Source organism: Symphalangus syndactylus, chromosome 16 (genome assembly GCF_028878055.3).
Source record: "Symphalangus syndactylus isolate Jambi chromosome 16, NHGRI_mSymSyn1-v2.1_pri, whole genome shotgun sequence".
Taxonomy (NCBI): Eukaryota; Metazoa; Chordata; class Mammalia; order Primates; family Hylobatidae; genus Symphalangus; species Symphalangus syndactylus.
The window spans coordinates 65249984-65274715 of NC_072438.2; the positions used below are offsets into that span (position 1 = coordinate 65249984).

The window sequence follows — 24732 nt, forward strand, 5'->3', positions numbered from 1 at the left end:
TTTTTTTTGAGACGGAGTCTCGCTCTGTCACCCCAGGCTGTAGTGCATTGGTACGATCTCCACTCACTGCAACCTCCGCCTCCTGGGTTCAAGCAATTCTGCCTCAGCCTCCCGAGTAGCTGGGACTATAGGTGTGTGCCACCACGCCTGGCTAATTTTTTCTGTGTGTCTTTTTAGTAGAGACACGGTTTCACCATTTCTCTCAGGAGAAAAGCAACATCTCTCAAAGTGTGGTCCCCAAGACTACTGCATCAGAATGACCTGGAAGTGCTGATTAAAACACAGATTCCGGGCCGGACGCGGTGGCTCACGCCTGTAATCCCAGCACTTTGGGAGGCTGAGGCGGGCAGATCACGAGGTCAGGAAATCAAGACCATCCTGGCTAACACGGTGAAACCCTGTCTCTACTAAAAATACAAAAAATTAGCTGGGCGTGGTGGCGGGCGCCTGTAGTCCCAGCTACTCTGGAGGCTGAGGCAGGAGAATGGCGTGAACCCGGGAAGCAGAGCTTGAGTGAGCCGAGATCGCGCCACTGCACTCCAGCCTGGCGACACGGCGAGACTCCGTCTCAAAAAAAAAAAAAAAAAACCAAGCAACAAAAAAACCAGATTCCCTGGTACCCCCACCACAGACCTTTCCAGAGAAGTCTCTAAGGCTGAGCCCAGGAATTTACCCTAGTAGCCAGCTTCCGGGATGACTGTCGTAAATACTACAATTTGAGAACTATGGCTCTGGAGGCTGAATTAAGCAATGAGCATAATGATGAATACTCACTTTTGAAAAGCCTAAAGGTAGACCTCCGTGAAAACTAGTTGTAGGATTTCCTTTCTTTCTTTCCTTATCTTAAAATGATGTAATCTTTTTGAAAATCAAAACACAAACCTGCGAGTGTATCATTTCACTTCAGTGCATAAATGTGACCTATATCTGCATAAAGACTATTTTCAGTTTTTTCCTTTTTGCATGGATCCCACCACTTTTCTCTGCCTTTGTCTCCACCAGGCCCCTAGTAATCTGTACTGCAACCTCCTTGATAATCCTTCACATATACACACAAACATATATACCCAAATATATGTAAATAAGTGTTGCTTTTTATATTACTAAAATAGAAACATCTTTTCCATGCTTTTCTGTACCTTGCTTTTCTCACTCAAAAAAGCCTAACGGAATATTCCCATGTCACAGAATTTGACTCTAATTTATTCTTTTGAATGGTTACATATGACTTCACAGTATGGATGAGTCATAATATATTCAGTCATTCTCTATTGACAGGCATATTTTGTCCTAGCTTCCTGCTGCTATAAATGATACAACTAACAACCTTGGGGCAGGGTGTGGTGGCTCATGCCTGTAATCCCAGAAATTTGGGAGGCCGAGGCGGGTGGATCACGAGACCAGCCTAGCTATGATGGTGAAACCCCATCTCTACTAAAACTAGAAAAATTAACTGGGCATGGTGGTGGGCACCCGTAATCCCAGCTACTCGGGAGGCTGAGGCAGAGAATTCCTTGAACCCGGGAGGCGGAGCTTGCACTGAGCCGAGATCTTGCCACTGCACTCTAGCCTGGGCCACAGAGCAAGACTCCATCTCAGAAAAAGAAAAAAAAAAAAAATCCTTGCATATTATACATGTGCTTTATTTCTGGTGGATAGATTCTTACTCATAGGATAAGGAAGTGTATGTGTTTGCTACAATAACAATTAATATTAGTAATTCCTGCAGGGTTTTATGTATTTTCATTTTTGATAACTCCTGCTAGGTTTCTTTCCAAGTAAGACAGTATTTGTTTGAATGGTAATTTTTATAAGAGTATTTACTTGCCCTTCACAATTTCTCATTATAAAAATTTATATTGATAAGTGAAGTGTAATTAGTTATATACATTTGTATTATTGAATTTTAAATGTTCTTCATTTTACAAGTGCCACTTTTTCCAAGTACCCTCGTGGTCTACCACCTGAGTTTCATTAAAATTGCACAAAACAGAAAAATGCATATTAGTTCTGAGATGCTATGGGGGTATAAGCAAGAAAACAAAACACAAACAGGCTGCCTTCTATGAAACTATCCTCCAAATATTTTAGATCAGATAGATGGACAGGTAGATGGATAGACAGAGATACGAAAAAAAACCTCCAGTATTTGTTTTGACTTGCCAGCCACCAAATCTGGTAGGGTCAGTTTTTCTGTAATGTTAAATATGCAGGACTGGTCAAGGTCAAAGAACATTTTCTGGGAACAATAGCCATTCTCTTCATTGTTTTTTTAATGACATGGAGAAGGAAAAAAAAAAAGAGAGAGAGAGAGAGATGTGACCTTGCTAGGTCCACTTCAACAAATCCTTGTTTGATTTTAACATCTCTAAGTATCCAGCAAGCCATCAAAGGCACACAGGCAGTTTACCTTACAGCCAGTTCCAAAGTGCCATTTACAATTCATGAGAAATGACAGGCTTCAAAAGGGGCAGTTTAAGGAAGACAAGAGCAGTAGAGAGGGGGATAGAAGAAGTGATGGAGAAGGAGGAGAGAAAGGATTAGGTCTGTGAGCTAATAGGGGAAAACAGCTTAATTATGGAAGAAAAGACACATGCATAGGGTAGGTCGAACAGGCAGAGTTGCTGTGGAAGCACATTCCAGGAAAATCTTAAGAGATTACTTTAATAATAAACCATGCATTCTTCAGCAAGCCATCACGGGATTAACTACCCCTTTCCTAGGCTGGGAGCACAGTCATTTGTTTTATTTTATTTTTTTCCTTCTCTCTCACAGGCAGGTTTTCTGCAAGGGACAATTGCCATTCAAAGACTATTGTTTTTCAAACATTGCACTGACTTTGCCTCACCTTAATTTTCTAAACATAAATTTCAGTGGTGATAAAAAAAGACCATTATTTAGGCAGGGTGAACATCTGGGTGGGCTTTGGTGTGATTATCCAGAGGGAAAGATGTTCATTTTAGACTTGTTGAAAAGTGAACAACTTAGACGTGACGGAGACAATGTTTCACTAGGGAGAAAAAGAGTTAAATTTATTTTCTTTTTTTTTCTTAATGTGAGCAGGACATTGAATTACTGCCAGAAGCAATATCAGTGCCCTAGAGATATAAAAATACAGTTCAAACCAGAATTCTCCACTGTCGACTCTTCAGATTTCTGTGCAAAATAAGAGGTGTCTATTTTAAGTTGTAAGTGTGAGCCCACTGCTCTTAAATGAACTGTTTTCATCAAAGTCTTCTCTTGAAACTACAGCTCATAGCATGAAATCATTTTCTTCCTCTGGCTTCTTAGACAAATCCCTTCCATTTGGTGGGGTAGAGCAAACATAAGTTAGTATTTCTTGGTAAGAGTCTTTCAATAAAAAAAAAGAAAATAGAATTGAGTGGGCATTTCTTAGTCTAGAAAATATTACCTATTGAGGTTAAAAGAGACACCCATGTCTTTCTAATTATCAAACTCCCTATTTGCCTGAAGTCGGCAGCCCTTTTTCCAGCTACCTAGCCAATAGAAGTGAAACTGGACTTCTAGATTTTAGAAACAAAGCCTTGTGTTCTGCATTGTACTAGAATTACATTTCTCTGCATAAATGTTATAAATAGGATACTATCCTAGGACTAAAATTTGTATACTTCCTGTCATTCACACAAAGTCATTTTTTTAAATAGCAAATTACCTCTGAGGAATATTGAAAACTGCCAGCATGGCCCTCCCTGCCTCCACACCCCTAAGAGTGTCAGGGATGAGAAATAGTAGAGACTAGGGAGGTAGAATTCTGGGCCAGCTGTGCTGCTCTGCACCCCTCAGTCTCCCCAAACACCGGTTGTTTCAAGCCTGACCTACTTGAGAGCAGACATTGCCACTCACATTGAGCTACCCCAAATTACACAGTGGCTTTGCAGTCGAGGCTAGGCACGGACCACAAAATATATCCTTGGTGTCCCACGAGCCCTATTTGAACCCTCAGTTTCCAGAGGTAAAATGCAAATCCACTGTGCTGCTTACTCGATAAAATCAATAACACCCTCCCATCTGAGATACAATTTAGCATTTTCACATTTACTACGTGCTGCCTCTGACTTTAAACAATTAATTTTTTTTTTCTTAAAAAAAAGGGAAAAGAGACACATCTTTCACAAGAGTAATTTCAGAATTCTCCAAAAAGCAACAGGGCTTCTGTGGATGTTTTACAATAGTTCTTGATTTTAAAATATGGAGAAAATGAATTCTCAGCTTGTTAACACTCATTAAGATTTGCTGCGGAGTACCTTCTACCGCCCAGCACTCTACGTTAACAGTGCTATGGAAATTCATGCAGATAAAGTCATGTTATGTGTCTACATATGGGTGTATATACACTGTAAGGGAAGCCTGTATAGAATCTCTGATTGTATCACAATTATAACTTATTTGATAGGCTACATAGACGTGAACATGTTTTGCTCATATCGATTTCACAGAGAGAATATTATTTTTATATCCATATATATGATTATATTTCATATGTAAATACAGTATATTTTACATATGCACACATAGATGTCCCACTAACTTAAGCGCAGTTGCATCTGCAATGAGGGAGACACTAATTTCTTCTAAGGGGAGGAAATCCAATCGCGCGATCAACTTTAGAAACTGCAGATCTGCGCAGGAACCGTTGTCCCTTGTCAGGAAAGTCAGGAGTAAAGGCAGCCCTTTGTTCAAAAGGCCCCAACGGGTTGGTTAGGATGATTCCGTGTGCCACATCACTCGCAGTGGCAATCCAGGGAACGGATCTGTGAAACGAAGCTCGGTGGATCCCACCCCTTTCCTCCACAGCTTCCCTTTCCTGTCCTTATTTGCACCCGCCCCCCGCCCGCGTTAGTCTGGGGCTTTTGACTTCGCCCCGAACACATTTCCCCTCCCGTCGCTGGGTCCCTGCGATCGCCCCCAGCTGGTGGGGCTCGCGGAGCCCAGGGGAGCCGGGTCCTCTGCGCCGCTGCAGCGCGAGTTAATAAACAGTTAAGTTTGGAAGACTCTGCAGACACGTTGAGGGGGAGTTACCAAGCCCAGGCAGCAAAAACATCCTGGCACATTCCTGGGGAGTCCTCAGCTGCCAGCATCTGATTAGAACCATATCTATCGCCGGGAGTGGCCGCGCGGCTCCGAAGCTCCTGGCCGGCGGCTATTTAAGCGAGGCCCGCCGCATCCGCTGCGCTGCAGCCTGGAGGCTTCGGGCGCGGGGAAGTCATGCTCGCTTCGCGGAGGCAATAGCTAGCCGGTGAGTAGCTTGGAAACCCTTTTTCCCTCTGGCTCCATTTTTTTTTTTTTTTTTTTTTTTTTTTAAGATCTCCTTCTCTCCTTTGCTCCCCGTCTCTCACCCCGCGCTACCCTTCTTTGGGTACAGACCTTGGGCTGTGGGGAATCTTAGAAATGAGACCGTGTGCTTGGGGAAACCAGCAGTTTTGTGGCCTGACATCTGAGGAATGTTTCCACGGAATGTATTTACCTTTCGAATCCGACTCCAGATGCCCAGCTTGTGACATTTAACAAATGTCTCCTTTTGTGTCGTGTGTGTGTGTGTGTGTGTGTAAAAGGTCTGCGGGCAGCCCTCCTTGGACACTGAGGTGGCTGCTGACCGCCTAATTAACTCCTCGAAGGGTGTTTATTTTTTGCTGTGTGACAAAGGCTGGGGACCTGGCTTGTGCCCATAAGGAGCTTTTTCCTGGTGACTGACAACATATGGCATTAAAATGTGAACTTTTGTCTTAAACCGGCATTCCTAAGGAAGTATCTACCCAAGGGACTTAAGAAACTTGTTTTGTATACCCCGGAGCAGGGAGCATGGTTTATATGGTGCTTGCCTGCCTGTTGTAAGCTGGTTAAAAAGATTAAGTAAGAATTCTAAAAAAGGGGGGAAAAATGAATGGGTTAAAACCGTGCAGCCTCAGTCAACATAGCGGTTTTCATAGCATAGAGCTGACTCTGTTATTTGTTTCTGCCGTCTTTCCCTCTTGACTTAATTCTGAGCCTGGAATTCTGGTCCGCAGACAGTTTCAGCAGGGAGCTGAGTCCAAAGGGAAATTTAACTGGATTAAAAACACTTAAGGAATCTGGATGTTATCTCCACCCCAACCACCCCCCACCTTTTCCCCTTTCTTTTTAGTTTTTGTTTGGAAGGAAGAGAGCCACTCTGTAAACCGAGAAGAGCAGAAACAAGCTTCCAGACACATGGAAAGACTTAAAAATTATGGAGGGGCGACTTCACGAATAGTAAATGTTGCTATTGCTCTATAAAGTGACTTAATGAAAAAATTTCTGGCCTTAGTCAGGCAAAGCAGGGGCTTGGGGGAGAAGGAGGTAAGATATAACTAATGCAAACAGAAGTAATGGGAGTGGAAAGAAGGCATCTACAAAAAATGCCTTTGAGATGTCTGATAAGCCTCTTGGAATGGCTTTGATGACATGTATACTTCGTTGTCCTTACAGTCTTGAGGTTGGCTTCTCACACAAAAGCACCTACTGGCTGTTGGGGAGGGAAGAACTAGCTGGGGAGGAGGGAGCTTGCAGCTACCAAATGGCTTGTCACCATGCTTCTTAACCCCAGCAGCCAGACTTCGGGAGGCTGCTTTTCTCTGGGCCAGGTGCCCCGCCCACTCCAGGTTCTGTGTCTCCCTTCTTGGAAGGGCGATGGCCCTCAGTGACACTGTAAGAAAGTTTGTTGCCTTGAGAATTCGGGAGTATTCGAGGCTTGAGCCCTTTGAAATCTTTGGAAAAGGACCTTTTTGGTGGAGTGCTGGACTTGTGGAAATAATGCCACACTTAAGACAACAAGGAGAGTACAATGGGAAAGTCTTCTAGAGAAAGCATGAAGAAGACCTGGTGGTCTTTGCCAATGTGGATTTCTGGGACAGACCACTTCTTCCAAATCCTTAATCAGTTTCCTCCTAAGGCCAACTAAATTCTTTTTCCTGTTGTTGATGAGTAACTTCCCCCTTCTTTTCCCACTCCCAGCTTGATGGATCCCTTCTTATCCAAATGACTGACCTAGAAACCATTTATTTTTCAGCTATGCCCTCCTATGCTTTAATGTATAACCAGAATAAGTAGATGGTAGAGGAATGTCTTCCAACTTTGAACCCATACACATATGTATTTGCCATTCTGGGGATCTTTGATCTTGATGGTTGATCTTTACCTGAGGATGTAAATGAGGGAAGAAAGCACTTGTTAAAAACCTTGTCTAATTTGTGAAGGGCAAAATCCAGAGTTTGCGTTTCTGCTAAAGACTTTTATAGTTTCAGATTAAACTGAAAGTCCAAATTCCTGTGCATTAGGCCCATTTGTTGTCTTTCTCCAAAGGTTGAATGGATTTCACTCGCCTTGTTTGGGTTGAAGGGTACTGCTTTTAAGGCACTTGTTGGCATGAAGGTAGTACGGGGACCTCTGGCAGCTGCTGAGCAGCTGTTTGGGGATGATATTTACTGGCCTGCTCAACCAGGCCTTGGTTACCTGAAGGTTAAGGGAGCAGGAAGATATCTTCCTTGCTGAGTGCTCCTGGCCAAGCAGGAGGCTTTGCTGTGACATGGGCTCTTATGCTGCTTCATTTCTAACTCTACCCTCATATGTCCATAAACCTAAGTTTGCTACCACTGATATTTCATCTGGATAATTTTGAAGGCTCTGCGTGTTTCTCTTCCTCATTCTCTTGACCTGAGAATGTAATTATTGCTCTTCTTAAAGACAAAGCTGAGATGCTGAAATGCTTGGGAAAGCTGCTGAGAGTGAGCCCTCCTGGGGTTTGAAGTTGTCCTAATGCTCATCAGAACATACCTCCCCAGCTAGAAAGATTCGAAAGCTTACTGGCCAGGAAGGTTTAGGTAACTAACCAAACACATCACTTTTTTACCCTTTAGACAGAACCAGAATGGGAACCAGATTGGCAATATGAAACACCTGAGTAACAGGATGTGGTATTTTAAAATTCTCCCTGGCACTACTATGTAATTCCAAAGTTGAAGCTGTGCCTCTGAATTGCACAAAGGTTGGCCAAAATCATATTTGGGTGAAACAGATTTTTGTTTTGTTTTGTTTTGTTTTGTTTGAGACAAGAGTCTCCCTCTGTTGTCCACGCTGGAGTACACTGGCATGATCTTGACTCACTGCAGCCTCCACCTCCTGGGTTCAAGAGATTCTGTGATCCCAGCCTCCTGAGTAGTTGGGATTAGAGGTACCCGCCACCATACCTGGCTAATTTTTTTTTTTTTTTTTTTTTTTGTGGTAGTAGTAGAGATGGGGTTTCACCATGTTGGCCAGGCTGGTCTTGAACTCCTGACCTCAAGTGATCCGCCCACCTCGGCCTCCCAAAGTGCTCAAATTACAGGCATGAGCCACCACACCCGGCCAGATGAGTCAGATTTAACATCAGATATGTGTCTTTAAAGGAGACCCAACTCATAATATCAACATATCCTGACTGGATTAACTGGTGGAAATCAGAAGGAAAGCAGACTCCTCAGTCTTTACTTAAAGACAGAAAACAAGCAAATTCCTGATTAGGGGAACAAATGATGCCTGGTATGGACACAGAGGGCTAACATGCAACACTGGCTGCCTCCAACAGGGCACAATTGGATAGTAGTTGATAACTACCTTCTGAAGTACCATTTCCTGTGTTCAAATCCTAGCTACAGGGTTGCAGGTTAGATGGCCTTGGGCACATTCCATAACCTGTCTGTACTTCAGCTTGCTTATCTGGGGAGAATAATAGTACCTACCCCAGGATTGCTGGGAAGACAGTTAATCTAATATACTTGGAATACTTTTTTCCATCTGATTTTGAAGGTTTCGTTTGTTTGTTATTGCTCCCCCCTGAACAACTGAATTAAGTGTCTTTGTGAAAAATGAAAGCAAATGGAAAATTTCTTCATGAAAATTGAATACCCCTCACCTACTTGAAAAAGGTTAATTATTCAAGCACTTGATTTTAATAAAGCCAGTGTGTTTGCTTGTGCATGCTAGAACAGACAGGGAGTTACTCTCTGTTCTCGTCCTGGAAGCCTGCACTTTGGTTTGGTCAGGCTGACCTCACTGGTCTCAGTTAAGTCCTCCCCATACCCTCTCAGAGTCCCGACAGAGAAGGAGCAATCCTTCCCCCTGAAGTCAGCATTGTCACAGAAGGAAGTGGGAAGGGAGGGACCACCCGGACTAAATTGAATGACTAGGCTAGAAATAAAAATTCTTCCGAGTGTGTGCAGGCCCCATACTATCCTTGCCCACATAGCTGGGCAGGTTGCCATGGTTACTCCCCTTCCCGCATCCTTCTACCCTGGAAGGAAGCCTGCCTCTCCAGGGCAAGTAGAATCTGAACAAATTGCTTCCTGGTCTAAAAATGGAAGTTACTAAGTGAAGTAGAATCTCCTCTCTACTTATATCACCCCCCTCCAAATTTATTTTAATCCCAATACTTAATTTTCTAACCTTCTTAGTTCTTGCATCATCTAGATAGCAAAACATAAAAGCTTATGAAATTTCTGGAACCTAAAAGTTACTACCTCAATATAGAAGCAGCCTGGCAAGTTTTCCCTACTACATTTATACTAGCTAGCTAGGGGAAAGTGATTTTTAACTAAGTTCAACTGGTAAAAATTCTAAGTGAATAGGGCAGTCTGAGTGAGTGTTACGTTGAAGGTAAACAGAATGTATGAGGGCTGCCACTTAGATTTTCAGGTAACCATAGAGTAAAGGGAGAAGGTAAATAGGAAGTAACAACCCTAGAATGCTGGATTTGAAGCACCGTTCAACTTAGAAGAAATTTGGATGAGGGAAATATGGTTTAATGTTGTCTCTTGGTAAAATACTACCCTATTGCTACCTAGCAATATGATGCAAAATGTTACTCCCAAAAAGACTTTGATCTTTATGTGAAAAATGAGCTGCCACACACAAGTTTGCATTTGACAAATTAATTCAGTCTTTCAAAATTGGACATTTAGCTTGATGTGTATTTCACAGCTTGAGGGAACTCATCTAAGACAATAGTTCTCAGAGTTGATTCCCAAACCAGCAGCATCAACATCAGCTGGGGACCTGTCAGAACTGCAAACTCTGGCAGTAGGGCCCATCCAGCTGTATCTAAACTAGCTGTCCACCACGTGATCTAAGAATAACTTTCATAATTCAGTGGTTTTAGGATTCACTTGTTCAGTGGAAATCATAACAAAGTATTTGAATTCCTTCAGTCATGGAGATAATAAAGCAAAAGCCTTTAAACACAGTGCAGTTTAACTGAATCTTAGGATGCAGAAAGATGAAAAAGCATGGGCTTTGGATATTTTTCCCATATACCAAGTATGGCTTTCTTGATCCTAGGAAATCCAATATACTTTTGGTTTGATATTATCACCTCACTTCCAAATCCTTTCCCCTCTGCTGGGGTTTTTAAAGAGTATAATTAATCTCCATTTATTAGGAGACTGTCCCAGTTACTTCTTTTAAAAAAGATTCCAGTAAACTGGATCATTACCCTTGAACCAGATGGTTTTCTCTAACCTATAAAACTTTTTATTTTGTTTTTATGCCATGTCTAGAAGTGCAGATGAAGGCCTCTCCATAAATGAATCTACTTCATTTAGTTTTTGTAAAGTTTAATGGCTAATGAAGCACTGCTCCTTTCTCCCATTCGACTTTCACTTTAAGTAATCTGAAATAGAAAAGATATCTCTATTTCTTGGCTCCGATATGATGAGTATCTTGCCCAAGGTATTATCATTAAGTGGTAGAGCCAGCATTCAATTATGAATCTTTATGATTTGCACCTTGGCGTTTATCTGAATACTTAGCAGTTACCTACTATGTGAAGTCTGATGCTAGGTTAGCAATGGAAAATCTCGCAGTGAGCAGAAATCAAAACAAAAGTCTTCCTCATGTGTGGCAAAGGACATAGGATAGAGAGTTAAACAGACTTACATGTGAATGGCAGTGCTACCATTTCTTGGGCATGCTATTCAATGTCTCTGGCCCTTAGTTGTCTCACTTACCTTGCAAAAACAGCCCTAAGAATGTCTGATGTTAAACAGAGATCACATCTCAAACCGAAAAATACAAGGGTGTGATGTACAAGTATATAGTTGGAACTCCGGTTTTGAAAAGCCAACATAGATTCATGGTTAAGAGCTTGGGTTCTAAGCTGCAAATGACTGCCCACAGCCTAGCTTTGCCATGTAAGACAAGCTATATAAGGCTTGAGCTTCATTTCTCCATCAGGAAAATGAGTTGCCTCGATTTTAAAATTAAAAACTCCTCAGAACTCCTGCAGCTGCTTCTGAAATGTATCTGTCCTAGAAATGCAATTCTCAATGCAATAACTAAGCTGATATTCTTAAAATGGTCTTGTTCTCATTGTTTTTGAGTATCAGGCAAGCTAAATTCTAGAGATGCGCACATTCAGACTGAAAATTAGAAGACTGTCTTTCCTATATATCCTTAAGCTATTAAATGTGAATAATCAAGGAGGAGAATGTGGCAATGCTTCATAAATCAGTAGAGGCACACAAATATTAAACTTTAAGGTACCACTTAAACCTCATCTGAGCAGGGCAGTTAAGTCCTCTGAAGGTCTATAGTTAATCCATACCCAAAGAACTGGAAAGTGAATAACTTCATCCCTAATTGTGTCCATATTGAATACAGCTGCCCTCTCGGTTCTAAACATTGCATCCAAATGATCTCACTTATTTTTTTATATTTTAAGTGTCCCAAGACCTGGTCTAGTTTTCTGTAATATGTAATACAGATGCTAACATGCTTTTTGTTACCATTTAGTGCAACAGAAATAAATGAAATGTGTTTGAGCATATGTCAGAGGGCTGACACAATCATATGAAGAATGCTATACCAGTTTGGCTTTGGGACGAAATGTGAATCTACTAGGGAAACATACAATTGCCCTCTGAGTCAGAAGATCAGAAGTTGCAGTGGCTACACATAGTAGGTGCTCAAATATCCATCCTTTAAAGGGAAGTGTCAGCTGTGCTTTAGTTATATCAGCATTGGGTTTTGTTGTTGCTGTTACTTGATTTTGTTTTGTGTTGCTCCCTGCCCCCTTTACCTCTAAAATTAAATGACTTAAATGCAATTTATTTTCGAAGTAGAAAACAAGTACGTAGCTGATAGAACAGGCTTTTCCATCAATAGTTGGTTGCTAGTAAGGAGGGTCAATATTGTTTTCTGCCTGGGCTAAGGTTCGACTATAACTGAGGTTTTTCAGAAAGCATACATGTACTAGAATTGAAATGATAGATAGTTATATTTAATGTCCATGCTGTCTTCTAAAGGATAGCTTGATGCAGAGATGCTTGCTTAGCTGCCTGAAAACCTGTTCTTTGTGATTTCTGATTTGTCTAACTGGTCTGAAGTTCCCAATGACTAAAAGCTGATGGTAATTGAAAGTTGGATGCAAATATTTACCTTAGAGGGACACACAGATGACAAGAGCTGCCTATAAGATAGTTAGAGAAAACAGCAACTACTCAACTAACATATGATTTCATTGTAGTTAAGTGGTACAGAGTGTTGTGTGGGTCCAGAGGGAGAAAAAGGCCATTGGTGTGTTAATGGATTTGGCTTTTAAAGGAACAGTGGAAGTCAAATAAGCAAAGGTAAGAAAAGAAAATGCATTTTAGGCAGCAGCGCATATGCAAATCATGCAGTTGGATGAACTTAGGGTATGCCTAAAGTTTGGCCAAGAAACAGTACAGGTGGCATAGGGCTGAGAAGTGTCTGAGTTTGAAAAGTAGGGATGAATTATACTGAGCCATGGATGTCAGGATAAGAATTTTGATTTTTTTTTTTTATTTTTATACTTTAGATTCTGGGGTACATGTGCAGAACGTGCAGTTTTGTTACATAGGTATAAACGTGCCATGGTGGTTTGCTGCATCCATCAACCCATCACCTACATTAGGTATTTCTCCTAATGCTATCCCTCCCCTTAACCCCCAACAAGGAGCCGGTGTGTGATGTTCCCTTCCGTGTGTAAATGTGTTCTCATTGTTCAACTCCCACTTACAAATGAGAACATGCGGTGTTTGCCAAGCAGATCCGTCATTAAAGCAGGAAAACCAAATGCTGATTAGGATAACTTAACCTGGCTCTATTGACAGAATGTGTTTGAGTGGAGATTGCTTAGTAGTTGAAGAAAAGCCTATATTTCTTTAAAAATCATCAGAGTAGAGAAAAGGGTTGCTTAACCTAAGATTAAGGTGCAAAAAGAAATATTTATTACCCCTAATGTTTTAAGCGCACTGCTCATTAACAGACTGTGTTGAGCCTAGAAAAGTAGGGCAAATAATTTTCGGATCCTAAGAGCTTTATTGAATTGAGGGAAGAGCTCTACATGAATCAGAGGGCAATGATAGGTCATGGCAAATATGGGGAAATGGCTGGTAAGAGGCCGGTTAAGACTTCCCTGCGACCACACATCTTGAGCGGCCTTGGAATGAAGGTTTTCACGAAATTCAAGAAGGTGAAGGCAGTACATATTACAGGCTAGCAGACCACATAAGAAGGTCTGGTGCGTCTATGTGTCTGTTTAGGGGAAACGGAAGACAATGGCCTCTTCAGAGTGCAGGTGGTCGTGTATATGTATATGTATATGTATATGTATATGTATATGTATATGTATATGTATAATCAGTCTGCAGCCTGATTAGAAGGCCTTTGAATCTCAGCTTGAATGTGAATGGAGGAATTGGACACTGATACCTGATTAATTCAAAATCAGGAAAGCTAGGAGGCCAGTAAACACTCCTACAAAAATTTAGCCATAAAGGGAGATCAGTTACAACCAGAGTCTCTTACACCTTAGATTCTCACTGAAGCCCTTTGGAGAAAATGGAAAAAAGAGCTCATCCCATAAAGAATTGTTTGTTTGTTTGTTTGTTTTTCACTTCAAGTGTTGTAAATATATTAAGGAGTACCTATGCTATGTGTGTAGGAAAGATCAACAAACACTGTAATATAAGTCCGCTAATCATGAGGGACATTCATGATACAACATGGTATAGCTTTTTAGGGAGGAAGAAGGGTGGCAGTGAGGCAAGGTTGGGGAGAAATGCTGGAACTAAGTAAAAAAAAAATATGACGAGGAGGGAGGAGAGGTATGAAAATAAAGGGTAATTATGAAAAGTAGAGTTTCAGAGGTTTGACTTATTCATTAAACATGAACAGTTTAGGATAAAATCTTAGCTTCATTCTAAGCTGCAGACAGTACTGTTGTGGATCTTTTAGGTATATCTGCATATAAAGTACATTCTGTAATGCTGTTCCCACTTAGTGTATAGTGATGCAAATGTTCGGTTTTCTGCACAAGAACTCTTTCATAGAAACAGTGGGCACAACCGCGTTCTGTGTTAGGATCTGGACTCTGACACTTCATACAGCCAAGATTTGTGGAGGGCTCACTACTTGTAGTGATCATGAAGTCCATTTCCTTGAAGACTGACACTGACCAAGTGCTGCCTGGTAGCCCCTTGATAATGCTCCTGTGACTTGGTAGTGATCTTTAAATAAGTAAAGCCCGCTGTAGGGACCCTTGGTTACATTTTCATAAGATTGTTTCACTGAAATCTGAGATTCAGTGTTTGGCCTGGTCTGAAAGTGACACGTTGTATTCTTAGAAAATCTAGTAATTAAAAGTGCCACAGAACATATCTGGTTCTAGAATACAGAAGTTCCCTGAATTGCTTATACTTCTTAAGTGAATGCCAGACTGAATGCCAAATGAGCATAGTGTTTCCTTCTGGTGTTTATGAAGATAGCGTTGATTCAGAACTTTGGATTTTATGATAACTCTGAAGGAAACATCACTGAAATTCTTCGATACCCTCAGGTATAACAGAATTGCTTCCTTCTGGTACTGCCATACAGATGGTCCTTCAGATTGTAATGTGGTTATAGGAGACTCACAAATGTGAAATGTAAATATCCCCTCAATTTGTGTCATAATTTAAAAACTGTTGAAGAGGGTTATTAACCCTTCAGACAACATTTGCATCTTTCCATAATTGATATCAATACAGCAATTGATGTATAATTCCTTGATGTAATACTACTTTTTCTTCCTTTTATGAAGTATTATTAACAGCAATGAAGCTTTCTACCCTCATCAGAAACAATTCCTCCAAAACACATAGCATCAGTTATAACTGTGACCCGCTTGTTCTTTCTCCCCTACCTATCCTCTAAGCCCTTTGAGAGTAGAGACCATGTCTATTTTGTCACTCTATACGTAGGATAATGCAGTGCTTGGCACATAGTAGGTGTTTAATAAACAATAACCAGATGGCCAGGTGAGTGAGTAACTCAAGTCACTTTCGTTTACAACATCAATTGCAATTTATTATAGAGTGAGCAAAATGGAAAACTTTAGCTTGCCTTATCATCTGTTGGTATAAGTAAAACAGTTCTGACCCCCCCGCCTCTTTTTTTTAACTTTAAGGTTATTTATAATGAGCAATATCCATATGTTCTTCTAGTTTATATCTGCTCAGGGCCTGAGGAAGGCAGACAAGCTGTTACTGAAATTCTCCAGATGGTGTGGTCTTTCCAAGTTGCTAGTTTAACTTCTACCAATGGAGTATTCATCATTGCTCATGTATCCGTCTGACCTGATGGATGTAATCACCTGGCTAATAAGAATTGTGGTGAATAGATTTCAGCCTGATATTTTATCCACAAACAACTTCTTGTTCTCCTTCTGTTTCTCCTTTTAAAAGTGTCCACCAAATTGTTTATAAAATTACTAACAAAATTTGAGAAAATAGATGAGACCTTTGGCTTACCACTGGATAATTAAGGCTATTGTTTTGACTTAACACAATTTCCGCCCAAATCAAAGAAACTTGTTTTGTTTTGTTTCTTATTTCCCTGTGCAGCTGTGTGGTGAATTAAGATATCCATTAGGCTCTTTAAAATGCTAAAATTAAGTCACAAACTCAGTACTGTCTGCACAGACCCGAGCATTTCCAAGAACCCCAGGCTGGAAACCAACTATAGGCCATCCACTGACCAACTTTCAAAATCCTAGCATAAGAGGTTTTTGACTTCTACTTATCATTTGACTGAAAACTTACTGTTGAATTTTTAATATGTCAGGAGCTTTCCCCAGCAACTCTGCCTAGGTATCATTTAATAATGCCTAAGATGAAAGTGTTGACAGCTAACTATGGGCAGTGTTCTATGTGATTTCAGATATGCTCACGTTCTATGTGTGGTTTCCCTTCACTTTTGAGTTTAATTGAAAGTGACTGAACCCTACAGCATCTTCATGATTCTGTCTTTAGCCCAAGTGAGACTATAGACTTATGCCTACATTTTAAACTTTGCTGTCTACCAAATTAGCACATCTTTAAGGAATTTAATTTTTAAAATACAGAAAAGCACATCACCCCAATATCACTTATTCTAAATGTATAAGAAGCAGAAATCTGTCTTTTCCCTTCCTACTGCCCTTCTTAATGAGCATTTTCTTGGCACTGGTCTTTCCAGACTTTCAACAGTTTTATGGAAAAACATATATAAATTGGGAAAAATCATATTAATACTTTCTGCTTCATACAAGAGGCTACAAATGCATGACTATCTTAGTAAATAGCTGCCATTTACAAAAGATGCTCTTTTTTTTGTTTATAAGGAGCTCACATTTCAAAATGTCATTTCACTTCATATACATTTCTATAAAGCAGACATTAGGGGAGCCCTTTTGTGTGATGAAATCGATCTTAGAATGTAGGGTGTAAGACATGATGGCCTTTGACTTTTTAAAAAGCCACCTTTAAGACATTATATTTATTTAAAGTTTGAGGGTCACTAAGCATCAGAGCTTGGCAAGATGGGATAACCTTGAATCTAATGTTTGAGATTGTTAGTCCTTAACCTTTCAATTAAAAGCCTTTGTTTCCAGAAGATTAGCCAAATATTTGAAAGAAACCGGCAATGTTGAATCACTCCAAAGGGCAAGTCTGTGCAACTGTCATACTGCAGAGCTCTTTGATGCTGTGTCCCTGTACTCGGATTTGTCACCACCCCAACCTCCACACCATCACTCAAAACCTGAAAGTCCTCCCAGTCCCATCTAGACAAAACAGAGTGCTATCGCCCACCCTAGTCCACTTTGACCCACCTTTTAACCTTTCCCCTGGTATAACCCTGCACAGGCCCTATGTTATAGCCAAGCAGACATGAGTATCTTTTACGCATTGCTATTAGTTCCTCTTTCCTGAAAGTACTTTCTGGCTATGCACGTTGCCCCAGTCTTTGAAGAACTAAATTAATTATCTCTTTTGTTGTAAAGCAAAGGCATTAAAGCATATGTATCAGGCTGGTGTGACTTGCAGGTTGTTGCTTCACTCCTGTGCTTCAGCCTCCTCTCCTGTCAAATAGGGATGATACTGTCCAGGATTAAATGAGAATGTCTTAGCATCACATCTGGTGTATAATAAACATTCGGTAAATTTAACTTTTAAAAATCTAATATTCTGTGTTTCTAAGGAGCACGTCCAGGACATTCTCAGTCCTGGATTCCCAAATCTACTTTCCTCTACTCTCCTTTTTCCCCAGAGCATTTTTCATCTTCTGAAAGTCTATACTCCACTTCTGTTTTGCTCCCTGTTAGATAGTAAACCCTATAAGGGAACAAATCTTTATTTTGCTCACTGGTATATCCCAAGCTCTAGAAGAATGCCTGGCACTTAGTAGGGATGCAGTTTTGATTACATGAATTAACTTGCTGGTAAAGATCACTGGAATTCAGGAGCAAACTTGGTTTCCAGTCTCTAAATTGTAATGGCTTTGAGTTGGGATCAATCACCAGACCCCCATGTGCTCTAAACAACAACAATAAAAAAGGCTGTCAGTGTCTGCAGGCTTTTCAAGTTTTGTCATAATGATGGTTTCACAGCAAAATCTAAGGTAGCTAGTGGCCTACCATTTGCGTCATCTCTCTGGCCATGCACAATATAAGGGAAATGACATACTCTTTAGAGTCAAAAGACATTTGTTTTTTTCCCCCTTAAGGGAATGTTTTGGACCCAGGTGCAAATATAAAACAGCATTTAGGGTAGGAAACCACCTCAGCTCCGAGAGCGAATGACAGACTCAGAGAAGGGAACTTTAGTCACATCTCACCTCTGATAATTAACTCTAAAAGTAGAACTTTGCTTATTTCGGAGGGACTATGCAAACTTGGTAGTGTTGTTTCTCTCACTGTTTTCCTTGGTGGAACTAATTGTTTATATGCTTCTGTAGTATGTTAATTAAGGAACGCAATGCTAGTTAAAAAAACATTGCAACTGTAAATATTTTTCTAATTTCACATTTTGCTTTACTAAAAGGCTTCTGTGGAGAGTGGAATGGCTTGGTCATTACTTTTGGAGGATTTGTCTTAACTTCCTTGTCTGCAATATTGAGTCTTTTTAATAAAGATTGGATTAGGAACTTAATAGTGGCTTTCAAAGAAGACTTGTCTTTGCACAGGGCTATGGATTTCAGCTAAGGAAACAAATGATTGAATTGCATTCTCTGATGCTGAAAATGCCTACATAGGAGGACTAGAAAATAGCATATGCTACCATGGAGTGGATCCTCTAAGGCTTCAAGGACCAAATCAAGCTACTTTTATTTAATGATCATAGTAAGAAGCATACAGAGAGGCTACAAATGGAGCCCCTATCTAATCACTTGTGTCCATCCCACATTTCCCTTAAGTATTAAAATGGCAATTGCTAATAGGTACAGAGTTTTGCAACAGGTCATTAGTGGTTCAGAGAACAGAGAAGACTGCTCTGAAAGAAAATAAAAGCTAATGAAACATCTTGCTTAAGCATTACGTTTTTTATGAACCCAGGAAACTTCCTTTATTATGACTCATTGATGTTGACATTCCCGGGTAGACTAACCAGAAACCTTTTTTTAGTTCAGTATAAATATGAATATTTCTTTTTTTTTTTTTTTTTTTTTTGAGACGGAGTCTTGCTCTCTCCCCCAGGCTGGAGTGCAGTGGCGCGATCTCGGCTCACTGCAAGCTCCGCCTCCTGGGTTCACGCCATTCTCCTGCCTCAGCCTCCCGAGTAGCTGGGAATACAGGCACCCGCCACCGCACCTGGCTAATTTTTTGTATTTTTTTTTTAGTAGAGACGGGGTTTCACCGTGTTGGCCAGGATGGTCTCGATCTCCTGACCTTGTGATCCGCCTGCCTCGGCCTCCCAAAGTGCTGGGATTACAGGCTTGAGCCACCACGCCCGGCCTATAAATATGAATATTTCATAAAGGGCCAAGAGGTCTCAGCTGACACTCAGCTAAGTGTCATTTGATAAAGAACCATTCGTATTAGTTCACCTCATGCTAGAACTATAAACCAGAGTGGTACCCCCATGATTAGTTATCTTAAAGACTGGTGTGCATTCAACAGGCCTGGAGAAAGAAGAACCCTCATCCCATCTGCTTACTCTGGGAAAGTCTCCTAGTGGTAAGTCAGATTTTTTAACCAACCTTTTGCCCTAAAGTCAAACCTGGACCATTAATGTGATATGTGTGACATTGAGGGCTAGGCAGGTATGTAAATGATAAATTTTAGTGAAAAGGAAAAATACTCAATACAATTTCTAGACAATACTCTGCAAACTAGAAAACAATATAATTCATAGGTTTTTTTTTTTTTAAGCAGGATAGTTAGACGATATAGTAATCTCACCATTAACATAAACCAAACTCATTTAACATGGAAGGAGTAAAGAGCTGGCCAGCACTAGAGGCACTGTAAAATTATCTACAGCTGGAGATGATTTTGAATAACACATATTAAAAGATACACACATAGATCTAATGAGTCTTTATAGCTTAGAAAACCAGAAAAACTAAATTGTCCTAGTATATAAATTTTTCTTGTCAAATAAGTTAAGCCCTTAGGGAAGTAGCAGTGTATTTGGTACCCTATGATTTGATGATTTGTTTAATTAATGCATTGCCTTTCAAAATATCGCAACAGAGTTGTTTATCAGGCCAGTAGTATAAGGTTTATAAGAAACAACATCTTGCATGGGCTATTAATTCATATTAATATAAAGTTAAGATACTAATTACTTCATCTTACAGATTATGTCCAGATCAAAAGTAAGAAGAATATGATGTTGCCTTTGGGAAGGAAAACTAGATTTTTCTACGATCCTCAAAATTTATTAATACCAAAATGGTTAATACCATCTCAAGAGCTTATCTTAAAAAATGTAAACGGAGTAGTCAAGACTTGAGCCTTTGAAACTGTTGCCTGATGACATAACCAGGTAGCTTTTCTAGGATATCTTGTTTTTATGCAGCTCATACAAAGTTTATTTTTTCCCCTTCCCCAGTCTTGAATTAATTAGAGATGACTAAAATAGATGACTAGAGAAAACAATCCAGTGGAGTATACATATTAGAAAATCTTCAAAGTCCCTCTATAAATCCTAGAATAAACTTTCTGAATCTGTACAGATTAAGCGGAAACTTGAGATCTGTCCTTGTGTTCTTGGAGTATTACAACCAAGAAAGAAGATGTGTGAGCTATTTAATATATATTCATTCCTAAGAAGTCTTAGTTCTCTGAAACACTATCATTCACTTTAATCTTATCTGTAGAGGTCATCTAAATGACTTGTGGAAAGTGGTATAGAAATTGAATTCCTGAGGTCTTCTCTGGATTAGGAACAATGTTTAATTGGTTGGGGTCACCAAGGGGTGGTTCTTTTCTGAAATCTCTACTAGACACAAGGTTCCTTGAATCATGCTTCCAAACTTGCTGAATGTGCTTCCTGATCCCAAAGATAGATGTCTAGCCATGTTTGTGAAAGGGTAGACCAGCCAATGGTGATTACTTACATGATACTAACAGGTGTGATTTTAGGTATGTAAACTTGGATTTATATAAAGAATTCATGAAACAAAACCTGTCTCACTTACAGACTTTATAAGCAAAATTCTGATATTAAGTCATACGTGTTTTATTGTATTAATAAGTGAAACTTTCTATGCTTATCTATTTCTGCAGTTACTGAACTGTATACCGATATTTCAATACGTTAGAACACTTTGTTGTTCAAGTAATTACTCCAATTGTGCAACAACTAATCTGTTTAATTCAGTATAAACTAGAATATTGTCATTTGGAATTTTTACATCCCTCAGTTTAAAAGTGCATTTATTCATTCCCACAAAACATATTTGTTCCAATACTATTTCCCAACAGATGAGAGAATAATGACAGATGTGAACTTTAGCTCAAGAATACTTGTGCATTTCTGCCAATTTTGTTCATCTTGTACTCAATCTGAAGCAGCTTTTTAGAGTTTTTTTTTTTTTAATAATCATAAGCACAATTTCAAGCAGGTAGGCTAACTATTGGGAGGCCTTCTTTTGGATCTGGAATTCGACTCATGTGGTATTATTATATGACCACAAAAAGCAAGACACCAATTTGACAGATTCACCTCTCTCCCTTGTATACAAAAACCGAAAATTACCCAGGGGTTTCTTATCCATTAACCTATCTAATTTGTCCAGTAACCAAGAAATAAGCAAATGAGGATTATATTCTTACTTGTAGAAGAGCTCTCCTGGCCTTTTAGGAAGCACAGTCTGATGTTGTATATTCTAGGAAACAAACTGCCAAGATTCTGACCTTCAGCTTGCTTGAACACTGGTATCAAGAGGAGAGATGGCTGGTTGTCAGGCTGCTGGTTCTCTGCAAACCTGAAATTTGACAAATAAATGCCAAGTCACTTTTTGTTTTTAAATGACTCCTTTTTCCTTCATCTAATTTGAAAGCAACCACGTCTTGTCTAAAGGAAATTAACTAAATCATGAAGAACCATTTTTTAAATGATAATATTTTGAGCACACCAGATAACAGTAAATAGTAAGCAGTTTCAAATCAAAACAAACATAGCTATTCATAGCCACTGGGATTAGCAAGGCCACCAATATTCCTGGAGATGAAGCCTAACTGCAATGTTGGTTGTGGATGTCCTCCCCCACTCGAATAGATCGTATCAGATGTGGAAATGTGACCCAGTGGCAAGTCTCTCATGGAAGGTTAATGCCAACTCTATGGGTAGGTTGAACATCAGAACAAAGGACGTGCCACCTAGAACCTAGAGACAACATATTTGAATTAGATTAAACTGATCTTGTTTTGAGTCTGCATAACTGTAAGAAGCGTTTTCATGGTTTTGCTCTCTATACAGAAATGCAACAAAAAATACGTTCCACCTGTCTGTATGCAATCACTATGTACACCCTAGTTTGCTCTGTGCTGATTTACAAGGCAGCTGGATTCTTCTTCCTTCAAACTCTTTAAACAGTGTGTCCTTGAAACATGAGTTGCAGGAAAGGGTACAGCAACACTCAAGCAATGGCTTTGAGGATTATATAAATGTGGGGCTTTGCCTGGAAAGGGAAACCACATTGGGATTTTATATAATTTAGCCAGGCTATTAAAGAAGAAACCAAATATCAGGCAGTATTTCTTGCACTGGTTTTTGGAAGAGGAGAAGTTTAAGATTACCTGCTTGTTTTAAAGTGCCCTGGTGTGGTGTATGTCACAAAATAATTCTACTAGTGTATGTGGCCCTTCATTTATAGCTTAATGTTTATAGCACAGATGCTTCTAAATAACATGCTTTTAAAAAACTCTTCTAACATCCTCATAGACTTTCAAGCTGACTACTGTCATGGCACTTGAATAGAAAGTGGGAAGTATTTAACAATTAGGATTTATATGCATATGCATCATAGGTGAAGTCACAGAGGGACATGGATGAAGAAATGATTGTATCCTGAAGTCCACAAGTGAGGTATGCTGCACATCTATGCTGACTTAATTCAGGATTATTTCACACAGGGATGAGAATGCACAACCTAATGTTGTATATTCTAGGAACAAACTGCCAAGATTATTTGTATCATTCATTTTAAAACTAGCATGGTGGGCCGGGCATGGTGGCTGACGCCTGTAACCCCAGCACTTTGGGAGGCTGAGGCAGGAGTTTGAGACCAGCCTGGCCAAAACGGTGAAACCCCGTCTCTACTAAAAATACAAAAATTAGCCAGGCATGGTGGCAAGCACCTGTAGTCCCGACTTCTCAGGAGGCTGAGGCAGGAAAATCGCTTGAACCTGGGAGGTGGAGGTTGCAGTGAGCTGAGATCGTGCCACTGCACTGCAGCGTGGGCAACAGAGCGAGACTCCGTCACAAACAGAACAAACAAACAAAAAACCTAGCATGGAAATAGGAAGAGGAGTTATTTTTGGTAGAAATATCTAACCTAGCTTAGAAAGGACAGACACGAAAACAGTAAAACATTTGCTGGGTCAGTTTGGGTAAGTATATGATGAGGGAGGACTGTAGTAAATGTTATGAATGATGTGAGTGTGTTGCCTCTGAGTCTTAACTTTTTGACTACCTTTTCCTGCCAGGATCAAGCATAATACATTGTATATTTAGATGCCAAATTTAAAGTAAAACTCATGCATTTACTGTGTTTTATATCAGTTCCAGAGTGCTTCTCTTCAAGTCACTGCCCCAAAGGCATTGCAATAGAAAAATTCTAGAGGTTTCTATGTCAGTAGTATATTTTTTAAATATTAAAACTCTAATATTTTTCATATAAGTTGTTCTTTCTTTAGAATATTGTATGCCCTTGTATTTAGGGTGGGAGGGAAGCAGAATTAAATATAATATCCGACTTTGCCATCTAATGATACAAAATAAAGTTCTTCTAAATTCAAATTTTAAAACGGGTTTATTCTATTGACCCATTCCAGTTGCCTATGAACAGTTTAGCTTTCTAAAATCTTCTTCCAAAAGTGCTTTCTTGGTATATGTTCTGATTAATGTCACTTCAAAACTAGAAATGCCAAGCCCTCCTGGTCTTGGCGTCTCCTATGAGGGTCCCTTCCTGCTGTTGTCACCATGGTGTGATGTCTTCAGCCTCATCACAGTCACCTAGCACAAGTGACTGGGCTACCACCAAACCTGGTGGGTTTTAGCCACTGAAGAAAGTGTTCTGGTGACTGGGGCAGGTTTGGCCATCTCTGGTCCTGCAGTAGTGTCTCCAAGTATGGGAAGTGCTCAGTAGAGTTCCACCATGTCCCTACAGGCCCTCTGGTCACACAGCTCTTTCAGTGTGATAATGCATGCCACCCACCAGCCACTGCACCAAGGCATGCCCCTGCTGCCTGAGTCTGCTTGGCCGGGTCAGATTGGACACCTAACGCTTGTGCCAGGTCTTTAGTTAAGACTACCCACCTTCCTGTTATGGGAATTCTTCCCTTGGGCCCTCCCCACTGTGTCAGACCACTTCAGCCCATTGACCATTTCCCAGAAGTGCCTCAGCTTACTCTATAGACTTGTTCACCAGCTTCCCAGATAACTTTGAGCTCTAAAGCCTAAAGTATATGGGAAAGAGTAGCCTTTGCCAAACTCCTCCGACCCCATAATAAAGCCATATTATCCTTTTTCCCAGAACAATGGTTTCATAATAGCTTTTCCTCAGAAATAATGGGAATCACTCATGGCTTCTTGCATAGGTGACTTGATATTTCTCCAAGTAGAAAGAGAAGCAGCTAGTGAGGTGGTTCGAGATGACATTTAATATCACAACTCTGGGCTCAAGGATGTAGTCATTACCTTGCCAATCTCTCTTCCCTACATCACTTCCCAGGGA

The 24732-nt window shown here is 40.2% G+C and overlaps 1 protein-coding gene across 3 annotated transcripts in view; it reads left to right on the forward strand.

Moving 5' to 3' along the window:
* The first annotated feature begins 4893 nt into the window (after nt 1-4893).
* The window catches only part of DAB2 (DAB adaptor protein 2), a 55691-nt gene continuing 35852 nt past the window's right edge, over nt 4894-24732 (forward strand). For 2 of the 3 annotated variants that reach the window (XM_055246167.2, XM_055246168.2), the window contains exon 1: nt 4900-5257. The gene's annotated coding sequence lies outside the window, so the exon portion shown is untranslated. Of the gene's footprint in view, nt 5258-24732 lie in introns of all 3 variants that reach the window. The other variant, XM_055246166.2, reaches the window with a different exon arrangement.